A 21278-nucleotide genomic window follows, 5' to 3' on the forward strand; every position below is an offset into this window, starting at 1 on the left:
TGCTGGGATGCAAGAGTGCTAGTCCTGAATTCCTCCCCTCCCTATGCTCAGTAGCATGCTATCCCTGAGTCCTCTCTGTTCCTTGCTGGGGAAGGTGCTATCTAAGTCCCTTCTGCCCATGCTGGCATGATGTTGTGTAGAAGAGGTGCTATCCCAGGCCCCTCTATTCCAGGCTGCGGGTGAGAGGGAATTATCCCAGAGTTTTCTCTCCCAGGGCAGGTACTATCCACATTCACCTCGAGTGATCATCAGTTCCACAGAGTCAGACTAGGCATTAGTGCCTCCTGCTATGGTTAAGCTGTGCGAGACCAATCTTCTGATCACAAATGATGTACATTTATTGGATGTTTGAGTAAACTGCTACTTAAAGCTGGAATTACATTTCCTCTGTTGTTCAAGGCTGTTATTTTGCTTTCCATCAGATTAGACACATTTACAATTTTCTCTCTGTCAACGACCTACAAATGGTTAAGAACATAAGAACATGCCATACTGGGTCAGACCAAGAGTCCATCAAGCCCAGCATCCTGTTTACAACAGTGGCCAATCCAGACCATAAGAACCAGGCAAGTACCCAAAAACTAAGTCTATTCCATGTTACTGTTGCTAGTAATAGCAGTGGCTATTTTCTAAGTCAACTTAATTAATAGCAGGTAATGGACTTCTCCTCCAAGAACTTATCCAATGCTTTTTTAAACACAGCTACACTAACTGCACTAACCACATCCTCTGGCAATAAATTCCAGAGTGTAATTGTGCGTTGGGTGAAAAAGAACTTTCTCCGATTAGTTTTAAATGTGCCCCATGCTAACTTCATGGAGTGCCCCCTAGTCTTTCTATTATCCGAAAGAGTAAATAACCGATTCACATCCACCCGTTCTAGACCTCTCATGATTTTAAACACCTCTATCATATCCCCCCTCAGTCGTCTCTTCTCCAAGCTGAAAAGTCCTAACCTCTTTCGTCTTTCCTCATAGGGGAGCTGTTCCATTCCCTTTATCAGTTTGGTCGCCCTTCTCTGTACCTAATCTCTTGTTATTTCAAAAATAGATTGTATATGGGGGTTACCCTAAAAGAAAGGAAAATTGGTCCTTACCTGCTAATTTTTGCTCCCAGAATACCACAGATCAGTCCATACGAGTGGGTTTTGCATCCCAACCAGCAGATGGAGGCAGAGAAAAGCTTTTCGGACACTGCTATATAACCAAGAGTGCCACCTGCAGTCCTTCAATATTGACCAGTATCCAAGCCAAGATGAACCCCCGCCAACGTTAACCTAACTCCCCTTCCAAGGCAAGCAGGGAAACAAAAGGTTGGAACTCCCAAGTTTGAGCCCTCATCCCTGACAAAGGAACTTGAAAACCTTAAACTAGAACTCTGTTGCACTACGCAGGTCTTTCGAAATTAAAGGAGATGGGCCTCTGGACTGATCTGTGGTATTCCAGAACAAAAATTAGCAGGTAAGAACCAATTTTCCATTCCTGTACATACCCCAGATTGGTCCAGATAAGTAGGATGTACCCAAGCCCCCCTACACTGAGCAGGATTCCGAAAGACCAGTCCACAACACACCTTCACCAAATGTAGCCTATTCAGGTGCCCGAACATCCAATTGGTAATGCTTGGTAAAAGTATGAAGTGAAGACCATGTCGCTGCATGACAAATTCCTGCAGAGATATTACCTAAGAAATTGCCATACTGGGTCAGACCAAGGGTCAATCAAGCCTAGCATCCTGTTTCCAATAGTGGCCAATCCAGGCCATAAGCATTTGGCAAGTACCCAAAAACTAAGTCTATCCCATGTTACTGATGCTAGTAATAGTAGTGGCTATTATCTAGGTCAACAATTAGCTGACATTCTGCCCAGGAAGCCGCTTGCACCTAGTAGAATGTGCATGCAGTCCTCCCAGAATAGTCCAACTTTTGCAGATATACGCCAACAGATATTCTCCTTTAGCCAATGCACCACTGAGAGGCGCTTGCATCCTTCTTTGCTCCACTAAACAAGACAAAGAGATGATCTGATCGCTAAAACCTGTGAGTGATCTTAAGATCACTCACAGGTTTTAGCGATCAGATCATCCAATAAATGAAGTTCTTTCGCATTTGGTATCTCCGCTGTCAATGTCAAAAAGTGGGAAGCTCCACAGTTTGATTAAGATGAAAGGAGGAGGAAATGACTTTCAGCAAAAAGGAAGGGACTGTATGCAATAAGAACCCTTGTCTGTAATCCGCAGAAAAGGATCCTACATGACAAAGCCTACAGCTCCAAAATCCATCTAGTCGAACAAATCGCAACCAAGAAGACTGTCTTTAATGTAAGATCCTTCAAAGAAGCTTGACGCAAAGGCTCAAAGGGAGAACCACACAGCACCTGCAGAACTAAATTAAGGTTCCAATCTGGACACATCCTATGGACCAGATGATACAAATGCTTTGCCCCCTTCAAAAAACAATTGACATCCAGATGTGAAGCCAGGAGCCTTCCCTGAATCTAACCCCAAAGACTGGTATCTGACTCGAAGCAAATTGTAAGCCAGTTCCTTGGCCAAATCCTTCTGCAAAATGCCCAAAATATGAGGAACCTCCCTCCATAAAGGGTCAACACCTTCTTTCTAATACTGTGCACAAAGGGGGCAGGAGAGTGAAAACAGGTTTTCATACAGGTGCACAAAGGGGGCAGGAGAGTGAAAACAGGTTTTCATACAGGTTAGGGAATGCGCACTGTCCCTGGCAGGTCCCATATTATGGAACACAATGCCCCTTGATCTAAGACTTCAGAGAAATCATAAACTTTTCAAAGCACACCTCAAAACCTGGCTTTTCACACAAGCCTTCAAGAAAGAGAACGACGCAAGCAAATAAATAAGGATAAGCGGACTTAGAGCACCCAGCTCACAACTTCCAGATTCTGCCTGGAAATTATTTTTTTCCCTCGTATAAATGTAGTCAAACCGATAGGTTGAATAACAAAATAACTTACAAGCGCACATGGGAATTTCATCAATGAAAATTCCACGTCATAAATCATACTTTACTTAATGTTGTATTGTTACCGAAGAATAATGGCACCCGATATTTAAAGTATGATCTATATTTTCCTTGATATATGTGCCCTATTGTAAACCGTTATGATGGTAAATAACTTAATGACGGTATAGAAAAACTTTTAAATAAATAAATAAATAAATAAATACTTCTATGATCATAACATAGTTGGGAAAGAGAGTAAACTGTGAATAATTGTACCGGAGGGATTAAAGAAGGTGACAGAAAGCAGATGGGGGAGGGGGCAAATACCAGAACGGAAAAGGAGGCATGTCACTGCGTGTCACAACCAATAAGAGGGGAAGACCAGGGCTAGGGGCGCGAAGAACTCTAATGCAAGAAGGGCAGACTGCTAGGACCAGAGTGACACATCCAGCCTGTATAAAGGTTGGAGACAAACAACAGGGAATTAAGTGGGAATATAACAGGCAGGAAACTGGGGGAGGACAGATGAATGCCTGATCAGTTCTCATAAGCTGGTCATTAGGGGTTTCAAGGGCTAATATAGGAACCCCCAGCATAGGTATACAGGATTGGGCAAAACCTGAACCTACGTCCAAAACACAAGGGACCACAAAATACTCAGAACCCACTGAATCGAGTGACAACACTCCAATTCCTGACTTCACCCAGATGAGCCTGTCCATCCAATAAGGGTGAACCAGAATCCCTTCCCTTCTTAGCACTGCTGCTACCACCACCATCACCTTTGTGAAAGTCCTCGGCGCAGTCGCTAAGCTGAAAGGGAGAGTTCGGAACTGAAAATGCTCGCCTAGCACCACAAAACACAGAAACTTCTGATGGTCTAGACAAATGGGAACACATATGCCTCTGTCAAATACAAAGATGCAAGATACTCCCCTTTGCAAACAGCTGCTATCACTATTCACAATGTTTCCATGTGAAAACGTAACACTTATGGCGCAGCATTGACCTTCTGAAGATCCAGAATAGGCCAAAAGGTTCCCTCCCTCTTCAGAGCCATAAAGTAAACAGAATACCTTCCTTGGCCCTATTCCCACAGTGGAACTGGCACTATTGCTCCTCGGGATTACAGACGCTGCAACGCATCCCTCGCCACTTTCCCTTCTGACACAGGAGGGCCTCGCTGTCTGGGCATGAAAGTTCTAAGCAGAGCCATCTCTCATCACCTCTAGAACCCATTGATCTATCGAGATCTTGGTTCACTCCTAGTAAAAGAGGGTTAATCTTGCACATGAAGACTAGAAGGTGGCCAAATTAACCCCAATATTTAAAAAGGTTCCGGGGTGATCTGAGAAACTGTAGACTGGTGAGCCTGACTTCAGTGCTGGAAAAAATACTGGAAACTACTATAAAGAACAAAAATCACAGAACATATAGATAGACATGGTTTAACAGGACACAGCCAGCATATATTTACCCAAGAGAAATCTTACCTCATAAATCTGCTACATTTTTTGAAGGGGTTAAACATGGTAAAGGTGAACCAGTGGATGTAGTGTATTTGGATTTTCAGAAGGCATTTGACCAAATCCCCCATGAGAGGTTTCTAAGAAATTAAAAAGTCAAGGAATAAGAGGCAATGTACTTCTTTGGATTGCAAACTGGTTAAAAGACAGAATCTCAAAAAAGATATAGTTGCACTGGAGAAAGTGCAGAGAAGGGCGACCAAAATGTTAAGTGACATGGAATGGCTGCCCTATGAGGAAAGGGTAAGGAAGTTAGGACTGTTCAGCTTGGAGAAGAGATGGCTGAGGGGGAATATGACAGATGTCTACAAAATCATGAAAGGACTTGAACAATTAATATAAATCAGTTATTTACTCTCTCAGATAATAGAAGGACTAGAGGGCACTCCATGAAGTTAGCAAGTAGTTCCTTTAAAACAAATTGAAGAAAATTATTTTTCACTTAGCAAATAGTTAAGCTCTGGAATTCATTGCCAGAGGATGTGGTTACGGCAGTTAGTGTAACTGGGTTTAAAAAAGGTTTGGATAAGTTCCTGGAGGAAAAATCCATAAACTGCTATTAATTAATAAGTAATAGCAGCTGGGGATTTATTTAATATTTGGGTTCTTGCCAGGTACTTGTGACTTGGATTGGCCACTGTTGGAGACAGGATACTGGGCTTAATGGACCCTTGGTCTGACCCAGTAAGGCATATCTTATGTTCTAACAGAAAGTAGGATTAAATGGTCAGTTTTCTCAGTGGAGAAAGGTAAACAATGGAGTGCCTCAGGGATCTGTACTTGGACTGATGCTTTTTAATATATTTATAAATGATCTGGAAAGGGAATGATGAGTAAGGTGATCAAATTTACAGATGACATAATTATTCAGAGTAGTTAAATCACAAATGTATAGTGATAAATTGCAGGAACACCTTGTGAAACCGGAAGATTGGGCATTCAAATGGCAGGAGAAATTTAATGTGGACAAGTGCAAAGTGATGCATACAGAGAAAAATAACCCTTGCTGTATTTACACGATGTTAAGTTTCATGTTAGTTACCACCCAAAAAAACATCTAAGCATCATTGAAATCGTTGGCTCAGTGTGATGGAAGGAAATGGTGAATAAAACTGAGAATGTCATAATGCCTTTGTATCGCTCCTTGGCGAGACGCACCTTGAGTACTGTGTTCAGTTCTGGTCACCGCATCTCAGAAAAGATATAGAAGCACTGGAGAAGGTTCAGAGTAGGGTGACAAGAATGATAAAGGGGATGTAATGACTCCTCTATGAGGAAGAGCTAAAGAGAGTAGGGCTGTTCAGCTTGGAGAAGAGAAGGCTGAAGGGGAATATGAGGGAGGTCTGCAAAATCAAGAGAGGATTAGAACAGATAAATATGAATTGGTTATTTACTTTTCAGATAATACAAGGAATAGGGGGCATTCCATGAAGTTAGCAAATAGCACTTTTACAACAAATTGGTGTTTAATTCTTTTTCACTCAAGGTACATTTAAGCTCTGGAATTTGTTGCCAGAGAATGTGGTTAAGGCAATTAGCTTAGCTAAGAATAAAAAAAGTTTGGAAAAACTCCTGGAGAAGTCCATAAACTATTAATCAAGTTAACTTGGGGAATAGCCACTGCTTAGTACCGACATTAGTAACATGGGATCTATTTAATGTTTGGGTACTTGCCAGGTACTTGTATCCTGGATTGGCTACTGTTGGAAGCAGGATGCTGGGCTTGACGGATCCTTGGTCTGACCCCAGTATGGCATTTTCTTATGTTATCTTTCCCAACGACCTCCACTGAGGAATGACCCACCTGGCCTCATTGTGAGGCCTTATTTCCTCTGGTCCCTGGACCGGAATTATCACAGGCAGGTCTATGTGCCCCTCAAAAGGACTGCAGCCGTCTCCAATCTCCTTGCATCTCTAAAAAGAGAACGGGGCAGAAAATTCTTCTTGCCGACCTTTTTATCCTCCAGTAATTTGTTTCCCTTTGACTCCCACAAATGCTTCATCAATTGCTCTAGGTCTTTCCCGAACAGCAGCTTCCCTTTGAAAGGGAGGTTACACAGTTGAGACTTGAACCACACATCTGCTGACCAATTATACAACCACAGGAGCCTTCGAGCTGCCACCGCTGAAACTATATATCTGGTAGAAGTCTTGACCAAATCATACAACACATCTGCCACATAGGCCACCCCTGCATCCAAAAGGGCTGCCGGCTTGGAATCGGGTGAAGAACCAGCCGCCTTCTCCTGCGCCTTCTGCACCCAGCACAAGCAGCTCACTGCATAAGGCTGCTACAAATAGCCGTTCGAAGACTCAAGGCCAAAACCTCGAACATCCTCTTCAACTGAATCTCCAACTTCCAATCCTGAGCAGCCTTCAATGCAACCAACCCTGCAACAGGAATGGTTGTCTTCTTGGTCACCGTTGAGACGGAAGTATCCACCTTTGGGAGCATCAGAAAATCTGAGATCTCCTCAGGCAAGGGATATAAATTTGCCCCATTGCCCTGCTTAACTTAAGACCGGCCTCCAGAATATTCCACTCACAGATTACTTAGGTAAAGGAAAGGGCTTCGAGGGACCACACAATCCATCCACCCCCTCACTGTCGTATTCCTCCTATGTGACCTTGATCCCTAGTTCATCCAGAACCTGAGGGATGAGAGGACATAGCTCCTCCTTCGGAAAAAGGCAGATCACTCTAGGGTCATCTCCTTTTGTTACCGGGGCCTCTTCCGGGACCAACAGAGCCTTGTCCACATCTGGGACATCATCCCCCGGGTGGTCCCCAGAACCCTCCCCAGGAAGCCCCTGAGGAACCTCCGAAGTGTCAAAATCAGAGAAGGTCCCCTCATCATCACCCGAAGGACTTCTGAGGCCTAGACAGTGAAGAAGCCTGCCAGACTTCCCTGAGGGATCCACCCTGCGCACCTTAGACGGATGTATAGACCTTTGTATGTGTGGACATTTTCCTCCTGTCCCCCGCCTGGCTAAATATGCCTTATGAAGGAGCAAAACAAAATCTGCAAAGAAGGTTTCAGAATCACTGGTATTATCAGTGACCATCTCCTCATCATCTCCCGTTCGTCAGAAACTCTCTGAAGTGACAGTGGGAGTGAGAAATCCCTGGTCTCTGCTGAACTATTCTGCCTTCTGCCGTGTAGAGGCAAGATGGTCACCGCTGGCTCCGCATCCCTCAAGGCCTCTTTACCAGCACCCGAAGATCTGGTACCTTGCCTGTCTGTAGCCCCCAAAGAACTGCCTTCTTCCCCGGAGTTGCAATCGGGGCATTAAGAAGCAAACATCTCTCCCTGCAGATCCAACAGAATCTGCCATGCTCTATGGTTGGTGCCATACTGTCGTGCGCTCCACATGCTCAAGCCGCGTCGAAAAGCATACTGCCTCGCTGAGCCGTCCTGGACCGCAGGTGTGCAATCGTTGTTTCCCCAACTCACCCCTGTTCCTGTCGAGCTACCCGGACACAAGCATTACAGCGCTGACAACTCCCTTCAGTTCTGACTACACTTTTTTTTTTTTTTTTTTAAAGAGGCAGTACTTCTAAAGTTAAAAAACCACAAAAGGGGGTATACTTCCCTGTATCCTGCCGCCAGGAAGTGATGAGGGGGCCTGAGAGAGACCAAGGGAACTAGAACCCCTGGTTTTCCATTCCTCTGGGAGCTTCAAGCTGCTTACCCTGCTCTAACCTAGGGATGGCCTACAAAGGAACCTAGCACCTTAGGGAATCAAATGTCTTCTTTCTTTTCCTTCCTTTTTCTTTTTTCAAACTCCAGACTGCAGAGGCTGCACCTCTACCATCTGCTGGAGACAGAGGAATATTGAAGGATTGCAGGTGGCACTCTCAGTTATGTAGCAGTGTCCGAAACGTTTTCTCTGCCTCCATTGCTAGTAGGGATGCAAAACCCATTTGTCTGGATTGATCTGGGGTATGTACAGGAACACCTCATAGATTACAGATCACCCAGAATAGTGCTGCCCGACTTATTGTAGATCAAAGTTGTGGTAGCATATTACCCCAATACTGAAAGCTTTACATTGGATCTTGATCTCATTTTGTGCATGTTTTAAGACCATGAGATTGTTTTTTAAGCCCCTTTCTGACCTAGCTCCGGTACACTAGAGGGATAAATTCTCTCTCTATGCGCCAACTAGGGACATGCATTCATCTCAAACTACCCAATCAGAACTTCTGTTAGCAGCGATGTGGGATGCCGAGATCCCCTTGTAGATTTAACTCCCCCATTCCATAAGGGGGTCTATTTCCAGAGTCACATAAGAACATAAGAAAATGCCATACTGGGTCAGACCAAGGGTCCATCAAGCCCAGCATCCTGTTTCCAACAGTGGCCAATCCAGGCCATAAGAACCTGGCAAGTACCCAAAAACCACCAGCAAGGTGATCTTCTCCTCTCAGTGTTCCCACTGCTACACCTGGTTGATGCTCTCCCATCATGAGACCTTCTTCCTCCAAGGCAGCACCAGGGCTGCCAGTCTGAAGTTGGGACTTGACTACTATGTCCCTGAAGGTCTCATCTTTCGGTTCTTCCCTGGCGGTTGATGTAGGCTACTGTTGTTGTGTTGTCCTGCATCACGCGGACTACTGGCCCTGGAGTCTGTGGCTGAATTGTAGGCTAATCTGACAGATTGGGCTTTCCAGGCGGTGTTATGAACTAACGTGCTTCTTCCTTAGTCCGTCGCCACTGGGTTGTCAGTTCTTGACAGTGAGCTCCCTACCCTCGGAGGTTTGCGTCTGTCGTGAGGAATAGCCAGTTTGGTGGGGACAAGCTTACACCCTTGCTTAGGTGAACTTCCTGTAGCCACCACTGGAGCTGAGAACATACTTCTATCGGAAGGTGGAGGCGAATCGAGTAGTCTTGAGACAGTGGGTTCCAACGTGACAGCAGGGAGCATTGGTGGAGTGGTCTCATGGGAGCCCTTGCCCACAGTACTACCTCTAGGACTGACATCATCAGGTTGAGGACCTGAAGACAGCTCACACCTGGGGCACATTCTGTTCGTCAACCGACGCACTTGGTCCATCAGCTTCCTAATCCTCGAAGGAGGGAGGAGGACTTTGTCCTGCTTGGTGTCAAACCAGACTCCCAGGTACTCTAAGGACTGGGAGGGCTTGAGGCAGCTCGTTCATGACCTAACCAAGTTTCTGAAGCAGGGACATGACCCTGCTGGTTCTGTAGACTTTGCCGGATCAGCCAGTCATTTAAGTAAGGGTGCACCAGGATCCCTTCTTTCCTCAATGCCGCCATCATGACCACAATAACTTTGGAGAATGTTCTGGGGGCAGTTGCCAGTAATATGAAGGTAGGCCTCTGAGAGGTCCAGGGAGGTTAAGAATTCTCCCGGTCATATGGTCACTAAGACGGAGCAGAGAGTTTCCATGTGAAGGTGGAATATCCGCAGATAACGACTGACACTCTTGAGGTCTAGGATGAGGCAAAACAAACCCTCCCTTCTTGGGTATGATGAAATAGATGAAATAACGCCCCTATTTTCCTGGAGATGTAGGTACCGGAGTTATAGCCTTCAAACTGAGGAGCTTTATCAACGTAGATTCCACTGCACGTTTCTTGTGCTGGGAGTGTAAGGGCGACACCATGAACACGTCCTGAGGGATGCTGCAAAATTGCAGGGTGTATCCTTCTCATATTATGTCCAGTACCCATTTGTCCGATGTGATCTCGACCCACTGCTGCTAGAAGAGGGATAGTCGGCTCCAGTACTGGAAAGTAGCAAGAGGCTTTCCGTAGAGAGATCAGACTGGACCAAGGAATCTGGCACCTCCTGTGTCATCCGGGTCCCTGCCAGGGATACCCTTGGTGAGGCGAGGCATGCTATCTGTGGATAGCGAGGCATGCTATCTGTGGATAGCAGTGGGAAAGGGATTTTTTTTCTTTTCTTTTTTTTTTTTAAACTGACTGAGGTTCCATCTGAGCAGGAGCCAGTGAGGTAGCAGGTTGTGGCTGTACGATGGTTTTCATGGCCCTGGAAAAAAAATTCCATCCTAGAGAAGATGACAGGGTCCATGCCTAGACCAGGAGTACTGGGGTAGGTGCCGCTGAAGTTCCCTCTCCCACAGATGACCCAGTCGTGGGTGCTTCAAGCTAAAGCTATGGCTAAATCATCATCTGAATGGGAGGAGCTGGCTTATTCAAGTCCGGGGAAGCCAACTCTCCTTGGACTTCCTCATAGTGTTGACACAGGTTGAAATTTAGATCAGGTTGAGAAGCCTTAATACGACAAGCAGCACCAAGCGCAAGGCGCTTAGGATTCGTGGTTGCCGGCGCCATTGGAATGCACAGCTACTACTGCCAATCAGTTCATGCTTAAAAAGTTATCTACACACAAATTTAGAGCGACTAGATGGGGCGCAGCAAGAAGTGCGCTCGGGTCATGCGCTCAGCTTTTCCTGTATGCATTTATGACATTGTGCACTTAAGTACACGCTGACCATAAGGCACTTAGTGCCTTTGGAGTTGTGAGCGTAAGTATGAGTTGATGTAACACGCACAGCAATTTTCAGAGTTGTGCATGCAGGTAAGTGCTGACAAAATACGCACTGCGCAAGTTGTATGCGTAAGAATGTGCAGACACCATGCACACAATGAAAGATCTGTCAGAGTTGTGCACGCAAGGATGCGCTGACGTCACGCACTCAGCATAAGTGCTTTCAGAGTTGTGCGCATAAGGTCGTGCTGACGTCAGGCGCTCAGCATAAGCGCTATCACAGTTGTGAGTGGAAGTATGCGCCAACATCGCACACAGCGCTTTCAGAGTTGTGCATGTAAGTACACGTGCTCAGCACAAGTGCTCTCAGAACTGTGAGCGTTAAGTACGTGCTGACGTTATGTACATAGCCGATATACTGCATGTACCAGTGTTCTACATAGGGCCATACGACACTCACAGAAATGTGCGCAAAATGGCGACAATGAGGATGACCACACGGCGTGCCTAATGCGGGGCCTAGCCCATCGAGGGCTGCTCAACCTGCTGGGAGGCCCAATTCCCTTTACCCTCCGCAGGAGTGGTAACGACGCCGGTGCAGATAAGGTCATGCTGACCCGACCTTCAACTGGGAGGGGCCGGGCCTGGAGAAGTTCTGAGGGTCCAGCCCTCCCTAGGCTTCCTCACAGTGCTGACACAGGAAGGATTTTAGGTCAGACTGTGCAGCCCTAATATGGCAGGCAGCCCAAAGAGTGTATATCTTTGCTGCCAGAGCCATAGTTATCTTGTGCGTTCAGCCAACTAGCGCTTGGATTCGAGCGCACTCAGATCCACCCCGATGCGCGTACGCATAAGCACCCTAGAATGTAAGCGCCCGGTTGTGCGTGAGCGTATGCATGCACTTATGGGCGCAGTTATGCACTCAGGCATGCGCACTGGTATGCACACAGGTATGTGCGCACATATGCACATGTTAGGTGCATAAAGGGCCAGCCCATACCGCGCGTACTGTCGGTCAAAGGGGGGAAATGGCGCCACACCAAACCGCGCACAAGATAGTGCCGCCCCGGCCTGCCATGTGGAGTACCCACTGAGCCTGAAGCGGGGCCTAGCCCATCAGAGGTGCTGCTCAACCCACTCGGAAACCCCCTTCCCTTGCCCTAACAGGATCAGGAACGTCAGCGGTATCGCGCGCCGAGCAAGAAGACCAGAGGAAAGACTTACCAAAGCCCTTCCACATCTCTGAATCGGAGGCGTTCTTCTCTACTCACCTAAGTACAGAGATGGTCTCTGGCTGCCGGGGGTGGGGAGGGCGGGCTTAGGCCGTCACCACCATTCTCGGCTTCCTGCACCCGCTGCCTTTCAGCTGCTTCAGCAGCAAAGTCCACGCTGGAAAATTGGCTACCGGACCAAGGCGCACCTCTGAGGGATCTCAGAAATCGCCTCAGGAATTCTCAACTGGAGGCGGGACCTTTAGGTTTTACCACAGGAGAGCGAGGCTTGATTTTTCTCCAATTTAAAGGTAAAATTTCCTCTTCTAAAAAGTAGTGTTCCTGATAGGGAAGGCACAATCCACATCTGCTAGGAGACGGAGAGATGCTGAATGGCTGAGGTCGCTGCAGGGGTATATCTTAAGGTGACGTCAGCTTTGAAACCTGACTCCGTCTCCCCATCTGCTAGCAGGGAAGCACATAACCCACTGGTCCTGAGTCCATCTGGCAACACGCTAGGAAATAGTTCCTTACTTACTTTTTCATCCGGATGCTTTACAACTAATTAAAGGAATGCGTCTCCTCCCTAAACAGCTGTCAATGTAAATGGGTACTTGAGGAAGAGCAGCTAAAGTGCTTAAAATTACTTGTGGTGTTAGAGGTAGGATCTTTCCCCATGCACAAGCATACAAAGCAGCCACTCGTGTGAGCAACATCATCCGATGGCACGGACGAATGCTATGCCCTCTTCAGCTCCAATTTTTCTAGAAGACCTATCAGAGCACGTGCACGAGTTCCTGCGTAGCTGCTGAGCTAGAGTTTCCTTCAGAACTTTTCTTCCACTCCGCCAACAGAACGCAAGGAGCACCTCTCTAAGCTGCCATGCGGTTTCATTTTCTCTTTCAAATTTTCATTTTTGTTTCGTGTACGTTTGTTCGCTTGTTTTCTTGTTTTAATTTTACTTCTCTGAGTTTCTCAGATAAAAAAAAAAAAAGGAGAAAGAAATAAAAGCAATTATGCCTGAACTATCAAACAAAAAAGGCAAAATACCCACAAACAATGTCTATTGCCTGGGATTACAGCATAACACTTCCGACTGTAAACCATGCTCAGAAATGTTCCTGAGGCAAAAAAAGATGCAGAAGATTGAAGCTTAAATATTATATAGCTTCAGTATTGAATGCAGAAAATACAGATGATTCATCCTTAAGTGATTCTGAATCAAATGCTGACATGGAATGATGCCAAACAAATAATAAAACAGCTTCACTCCCTGCAGGCAGAATATGTTTCCACTGAAAAAGGTTTTCAAGGGAAACAATTGACAGCATAATTACGTTACCTGCTACTATAAGCTCCCCTCAGACTACTGGTTTTGAGAAGTTTATTAAGTATTTGCCGCACACTAGTTCACAATTAGAGGTGGCTCCAATGATGAAATCCTTGGCCCTGAAAATAAAAAAGATGGCCTCAACACCAGAGAAAAAGCTCCTCGCAGCACCGAAGAATCACTTTCAATCAGCGCCGGCAGTCATAAGATCCTCAGAGCTGTCCTAAGCATGTTCGTCGGCGCCAATGGAAACAAATTATGGTGCCGAAGGCTGAACAAATACCGGCACAGAAGATCATGTCGGCACCAAAAGTGAGCCTCTTGGCGATGCCAAACAAATTACCACCGAAACGTATACATACACCGAAAACAAAAAGCCATGCACTGGCAAACATAATTTCTACTGCAGCTAAAAAACATGCTTTTTTTTTTTTTAATAGCAGAGCAATACATCAGGGCAAAAACACCAAAGGTCTCCAAATAGTAGAACAGAAATAGGTTCCACTTCTTCTCCTGTTTTAAGTTCCTGAAGAAGTTTCAGTAAGAAAAGCTTTTCCAGCAAGACTCCCTTTGCCCGAGTCTTTTATACAGCGCTTGTGGGAGGATTTTCTTAAAAAATATATGACTGATTCAGAAATTACAGTCCCACATCTTCATCCTTGTCTTTCCACAACAGGCTTACAATGTATCGCAATTCACCGATTGTGATTTCAGACCGTGAGGATCCAACAGGCTCAGAAAGGGAACGTTTATGGGAATCACTCATAGGTGGTAGTGAGGAACCAGAAGAACCTGATCATCATATCACACCTTCTCCACCAGAAGATCTTTCCTACCCAGCTTTTGTGCAGAAAATGTCTCTGAAAGTTCCATTCGGTCTAGAGGATCAAGAATTTGTTCCTGAAGACTTATCAGGTGTGTTAACATACATCCAGCCTCAAAAACATATAAAAGCAGTACCAGTTCATAAAACTCTCCATGACTTACAAATGAAAATTTGGGGCACACCATATTCTGGATCTCCAACATCAGAGTCCACTGAATTTAAATACAGAGTACAAAAATATCTAGATCACCAAAAGACCCAGTTACCCCATGACTCTATGGTGGTAGAATTTGCTCTAAGAAAAGCAAAAAAATCTAGAAATGATGCCACATAGCCACCTTCAAAAGACCCTAGGTTTATTGACATCATGGCAACACAACAATTTCAAGCAACCATGCTTCAATCACACTTTATAGCCCACCAGTTACAAATGTTTCAATATTCATATAATGCTAGCCAAAAAGCAAGAGAGCTTATTGAAACCTTCAATGTCCCAGAGAAGGAAGAAATTCTATTGCACATTTCAGAGGAAGTAGAACGCATGAAACATCCCATGAGATCAGTTTATGATGGATATGAAACATCCTCAAGAGCAGCTGCTACCTCAATAGCCACAAAAAGATTAATTAGCATGGCTCAAAGTGTCAGCAAGAAGGGAGAATCTCTTAAAAAAAAAAAAAAAAGTAGATGCACCATGTATGGGAGATAATCTTTTTGGACAAAAGGTTACAGAAATAGTGGACGTAATAAAAAAAAAAAAAAAAAAGAGCCACATAGATCCCGCAAAAAAATATAACAATAGCTACAAAAGGAATCAGCCAATTATCTTCAAAAGATCAACATTGGTGGTAGGATGCCCACCACCATCAAGATAAGTAAAAAGTTTTATTTGTTTGAAAAATTGTTTGACAATATATTGGTTTGATTTACCCAGCAGAAATGGTTAATATACATTGTTGTAACACTGTTTGGGCACAATGTTTCCTCTTCTTATATTGACTCCTGATGAAGCAACTTAGTTGCGAAACACTGGCGCTGTTGAGCCATTAATGGGATAAGACAGACATTTATATTTAAAAACATTAATCTTGAAAAGACACTTGAAAACAGATGTTTCATTAACAAAACCACAGATGATCGAATAGTCCGGACGGCCTTGGTTGTGATAAGGCATGTTTGTCAGGCTTGCTGATGCAGTTATTAACATAAATAGAAAAAGAATTATATAAAAAAAAGAATAAGGAATATAAGAAAATAAAAAAAGAAGTGAGTGTTGATTTTTTGAAGATAATTGGCTGATTCCTTTTGTATCTATGGACGTAATAAAAAAGCCATTGTTCTACTATGCAGTCCCTACAAATTGCAACAACAGTGCAGTCTATGCAAAGGAGATATCAGAACTATTTCAGAAGACCATACAATTCTATCAGTGACACGAGTATAATGCCTACCAGTATTATAAACCAAGGACTTATTACCAGCCCCCAAATACAATCTCAACAGCAGCCTCAGCAAATGAGAATGAGAGGCAGAGAGATAAGGGGCAGGATTCGCTATTTCTTCAAAAACTGGGAAGCGATTAGCACTGTCAAATGGATACTGGATATAGAAAAGATAAAAAAAAAAAAGAGAATACTGTTTAAATTTCCAGTCCTTTCCTTCCCATCATATATGTACAAATCCTTCAATCTTCCACTCTATTTCAAGAAATCCAGACCCTTCAAAAATTAAGGGCAATAGGACAAGGGGCCAAATATTTGAGAAGCACAGGTTTTTACTCCCGGTATTTTCTTGTGCCAAAAGTCAGAGAGGCAATGTCCCATATTGGATCTACGCAATCTCAGCAAAACCCTCAAGAGAGAAAAATTCAAGATGCATTCCCGAGAAACAATTCTTCTGCTGCAGGAAAACGAATAGCTAACAACCCTCCATTTAAGAGACGCATTATCTACACATTCCTATATACTATACCCACAAATGTTAGCTCTGCTTCACATTCCTCAAGGAACACTCCCAAGACAAGGTGTCCCCTTCAGGCTCTCAGTACTACAAGTTTTCACCAAATGTCTAGCAGAGGTTGCAGCCCATCTAAGACAGAAAAACATCACATTGTTCCCATATTGAGACGACTGACTAATAGAAACCCATCCTACAACAAAGCAATTATCAATACACAAGCCTATTCCAAATGCCTACAATTAAGAGGATTCCTAATCAACCATATACAGCCTTCACAGACAATTAATTTCAAAGGAGCCAAACTGAATATATGAATGAAAAAAAGCCTTTCTACCAGACTACAGACTGCAGAAACTAATCATGTCAGTCAGCGCAGTATCTTCAAGCACCAAATCTTAGCAAGACTATTTATGCAAATATTGGGGCATAGGACAGCATCCACTTTTGTGGTTCCCTTCACATGACTTCAAATGTGAGAAGCTCAATGTCATCTCAAGCTCAGATGGAGCCAATTAACACAGGCTCTATCGTTCAGGATAGCAGAAACATCCTCACTGTTAAGACTGATAACATGGTGGAAAAAATAATCTCTTCTGAGCACAGGATACCCATTTATTCCACCAGATACCTATTGCAAGATGACACTACAGATGGTCTCTACAGGGCAGGAATCACACAAGACCAGCGGACAACACTAGAGTCTACACTACATATCAACTTTCTAGAGATGCAGGTGATTTACGAAGCCAGGTTTTACATCAACAAGTAAAGAGGACTGAGATCTCTTCCCCTATGCAAAGAGGCCATGAATATTTGGCATTAGTTGCTACTCCGAGGTATTATACTAAAAGTAGTACAAGCCCCTGGCAAGGACAATCAATTAGCAGACTAGCTAAGCAGAAAACTGCAGTTGTACAAATGCTCACTGAACAATCAGAGAGAGAGAAGACAGACAGCCTGTAAGTGAATGTATGTGTGATTGAGAGCATGTGTGTAATTGAGAGCATGTGTGTTGAGAGCATGTGTGTAAATGTGTGTTATTGAGAGCATGTATTTGATTGAAAGCATGTGTGTAATTGAGAGCATGTGTGTAAATGTGAGAGAGAGCATGTGTGTGATTGAGAGAAACTTGATTAATAGCCGTTAATGGACTTCTCCTCCAAGAACTTATCCAAACCCTTTTTGAACCCAGCTACACTAACTGCACTAACCACATCCTCTGGCAACATTAAACCATACTGGTTTATCTGGGGATCCGTTGGTGTCTTTCTGATTGCTGGTACAGATTTAATCTGAGTCCTAATATTGGAATGCCTTTTATGAATCTCTTATATTTCCTGGTAACATCATCTTTTACTCATTCTTTTATACCTTGAGGAAGGTGTATAGCTTCCAAAAACTAGTAAAGAAATGCATTACACTAGTCCAATAAAAAGATATCACCTTATTTTTTTTGTTTTATTTATTAACTTTTATATCCTAATATAATGTTATTAACCAGATCCAATGGTGTCTGCAAGCATTTACCATCCTGGCTGCATTAAACTGGTTTCTTCATTTTTGGTACTTCCCTTTTATAAAGTGAAATATTTTTGTGGTGGACTTTTTCAGCTTATTTTCTCATGCGAGCATGTTCAATTTTAACTCCATTAGTCACTGTACAGGAGTGGCTCATTTCTAGTTGCCTCCTGAATGAGGCCTTAGGCACTACACCGGACTAAATCAAGAATTGTTTTACTTCTCGTGGGCTCCAGGACTAGTTTCTCTGAAAAGAAATCACTGATAATGCCCAGAGATGTTACTTCTATGACATGTCACAAAGCAAAAGAGGCTAAACCCCATTAATAAGACAGGGGAGTGGTGTTCGCATGCAGAGGAAAGACACACCAGTGATGGTAAAGAACAATAAAACATAATTAATTAAGTAATGCTAATTATTACATAAAGGTAATAATAAAAGATAAATAAAGGTAGCCGATCAGGTACATATATTTATATGAATGCAAAAAGACCACCACTAAAATTTCCCCAATTTTATAAACAAGTCTTTTTCATGCTTCTTAGATTGCCACATTTATCCTTTACAGTTTGCTTTAAAAATCCTCAAACAAAACAGGGCTGCTTGTGATACCTCCAGTCTACTTCTCAGTTATGATATTCAATATCCAAATCCCGTATCTAAATATCTCAAAAGGCAATAACAACGTGGAAAGGGAAAAACCTCAAACAGCAATCACAAAAATTAAACTTCTGAAGTGCTAAACTTCAAGAAAGTCTCTCAAGGCTGCATTCACGGGGAAAACAACCTTTTCACAAATCTCACATTGCATAATTTCAGTGCCTATTTAAAAAATCCATGAGTCCTCTAAGTGACCACTTTATAGTCTTTGAAAGGATTAAATTCAGTCTACACAGCGACTTCAGTACTTATCTTTAAAGTGAGGCTGTCATGGCCATGTTTTGCTGGTATAAATGCTGCTTCAGGGCCAACTTCCATATGTACTCTCAGCGACTCATCTGCCAAGCCTCCGCAGCCATCTTGATTTTCTACAAATTGAGCACAATATTTAAAGACCTCTTTGGTCTTCACAATAGCCAATCAGAAGAAAACAGATGACACTGAACACCAATCAGACTGAAGGACTGTTCCACCTGCAACATCTCATTGAGAAAGAAATCCATTCACAAAAAATAATTCTATTCATTGGCTAAATGTAAACTCTGTGGCTGTAGGGATCCCAAACGGAAGATCCACTGTTGTTCACTCCCTGATTTCCTCCTTGGGAGTGTAAAGAAGCCACATCCAATACACAACACTTCAAATCTGAAAAAGCATGCTGCTTGGTAAGGCAATGCTGCCCTACAGATGCTTGAAGGCGTTGATTTACAATAAAGCTCTTACGTTCTGCAAGACGAATCTTCAACTTGCGTGAAGTTTTGCCCACATATAAAAAATTGCAAGAGAAAATCAATACATACATCACAAAGGAGATGTCACATTCTGAAGAATGTTTCAAATAATAAACATCTGTCACCTGGATTAGTGAAAACTGATGTTTGTAACATATCAGGGCAATAAATACAGAGACCATAAATTCTGACTCACTGGTACAGCCATAGTCTGCGTTGTATTGTCCAGAAACATGGAAGAAACCAGAAGATCCCAGAGATTACGACCCCATGTATAGGCCAAATGAAGTGGAGTTGTAAAACAGTGATGTAAGCAGAGTATCTCCCAATGCTTACAAATAATAGGCACTGTTTTTTATTTATTTATTTTTAGAGAGCGTAGAAAAACATGAAATGCAAATAATCCGCGAGAAACTGGAACTATCCTTAGTGGACTGCAATAACAAGTCTCGATCCAAATATAATGCACATTTATATTTGCTTCTAACCACCTTCACTGGATATCCACATTTGATAAACCAATCTGCCAAAATCTGGGCTTGACTTTTGCATTTGTCCATGCGTGAACACAGATGATGGAATCTCAAGAATTGTGACGGCATCTCAAGAATTGTAACTAGGAGAGATTATTTTGCAAATGCTGCGGGTGAAAACTTGAAAAAATACAAACCCGCATTTCTATCTGTAAACTTTCTGTACAAGGTGGTAGAAAACCCATATGTAGCCTTCATAAATCCAAATACCCAAAAATGAAAGAGCTGTCTAAGCTGGGCTAGATTTTAAAAGCCCTGCGTGCGTAAATCCTCCTGGATTTATGCGCGCCGCCGGCCTATTTTGCATAGGCCGGCGGCGCGCGCAAAGCCCCGGGACGCACGTAAGTCCCAGGGCTTCGTAAAAGGGGTGGGAGGGGGCATGTACGGGGGGGGCATGGTGACGGTTCGGGGGTGGGCCAGGAGGGCGGTCCCGAGTCCCCCGGCACTGCAGCCTGTGCCAGGAGATGCGAGGCGGCAGGCGTAACTTGCCCAACAAAGGTAGGGGGGGGATTTAGGTAGGGCCGGGGGGTGGGTTAGGTAGGGGAAGGGAGGGGAAGGTGGGGGGACGCGGAGGGAATGGAGGCAGGTTGCGCGGCTCGGCGCACGCAGGCTGCCAATTTTGTGCAGCCTTGCGCACGCTGACCCCGGATTTTATAAGCTACGCGCGTATCTTATAAAATCCGGCGTACCTTTGTTCGCGCCGGTTGCGCGTACTTTTTAAAGATCTACCTCAGCAAATTCATGTAATCTCGCTATTGAATCTCGCCACAGAAGGACTACAACATCAATAAAATGTTTCCACACCACTACAGAAGAAAAAATGGAAGCATATACCCACAGCGATTCAAACTCAGACATAAATAAATTTACCATTGACGAGGCAAAAGTTGCCTCCATCACTCTTCCCAAATTTTGTTCATATATTTGGCCATCAAACAGAAAAAAATGTTTTGTCAAGGCTAGCCTTGCCAATGATGAATTACACAGGGTGGTCCTCAAATGCTTGCCAAATAACATTTAATTCCTCTTCTTGTGGAATGAACATGTACAAGAAAGTAACATCTAATGTCACCATCACCCAATCAGATACCTCTTCATCAATTAAAGACATTTGTAGAAAATGCGAGGAATCTCTCATAGAAGACGGACGAGTTGGAACAACGGGATTTAAAAAGGAGTCTACGTATTGTGACAGTTGCTCCAGCAAGCATTCGTTCGAGGAAATAATCGGACGTCCCGGAGGATGTGTTGGATATTTATGAAGATCAGAGAGCAGACAGAACACCAGTATAAGTAGAAATTATTTGAGAAAACTGAATTTTTTTGTTATAAATCAGACCTCTAAAGGCCTTCTGTGAGAATCTCTAAAAAAAGTAGTGCCCATTATTCGTAAGCATTGGGAGATATTCTGCTTACATCACTGTTTTACAACTCCACTTCATTTGGCCTATACGTGGGGTCATAATCTCTGGGATCTTCTGGTTTCTTCCATGTTTCTGGACAATACAATGCAGACTATGGCTGTACCAG

The 21278-nt window shown here is 43.7% G+C and overlaps 1 protein-coding gene across 3 annotated transcripts in view; it reads right to left on the bottom strand.

Moving 5' to 3' along the window:
- The window catches only part of CCAR2 (cell cycle and apoptosis regulator 2), a 100499-nt gene that overhangs the window by 59028 nt on the left and 20193 nt on the right, over positions 1-21278 (bottom strand). The window lies entirely within an intron of this gene.

This window comes from Rhinatrema bivittatum, chromosome 5 (assembly GCF_901001135.1).
Source record: "Rhinatrema bivittatum chromosome 5, aRhiBiv1.1, whole genome shotgun sequence".
NCBI lineage: Eukaryota > Metazoa > Chordata > Amphibia > Gymnophiona > Rhinatrematidae > Rhinatrema > Rhinatrema bivittatum.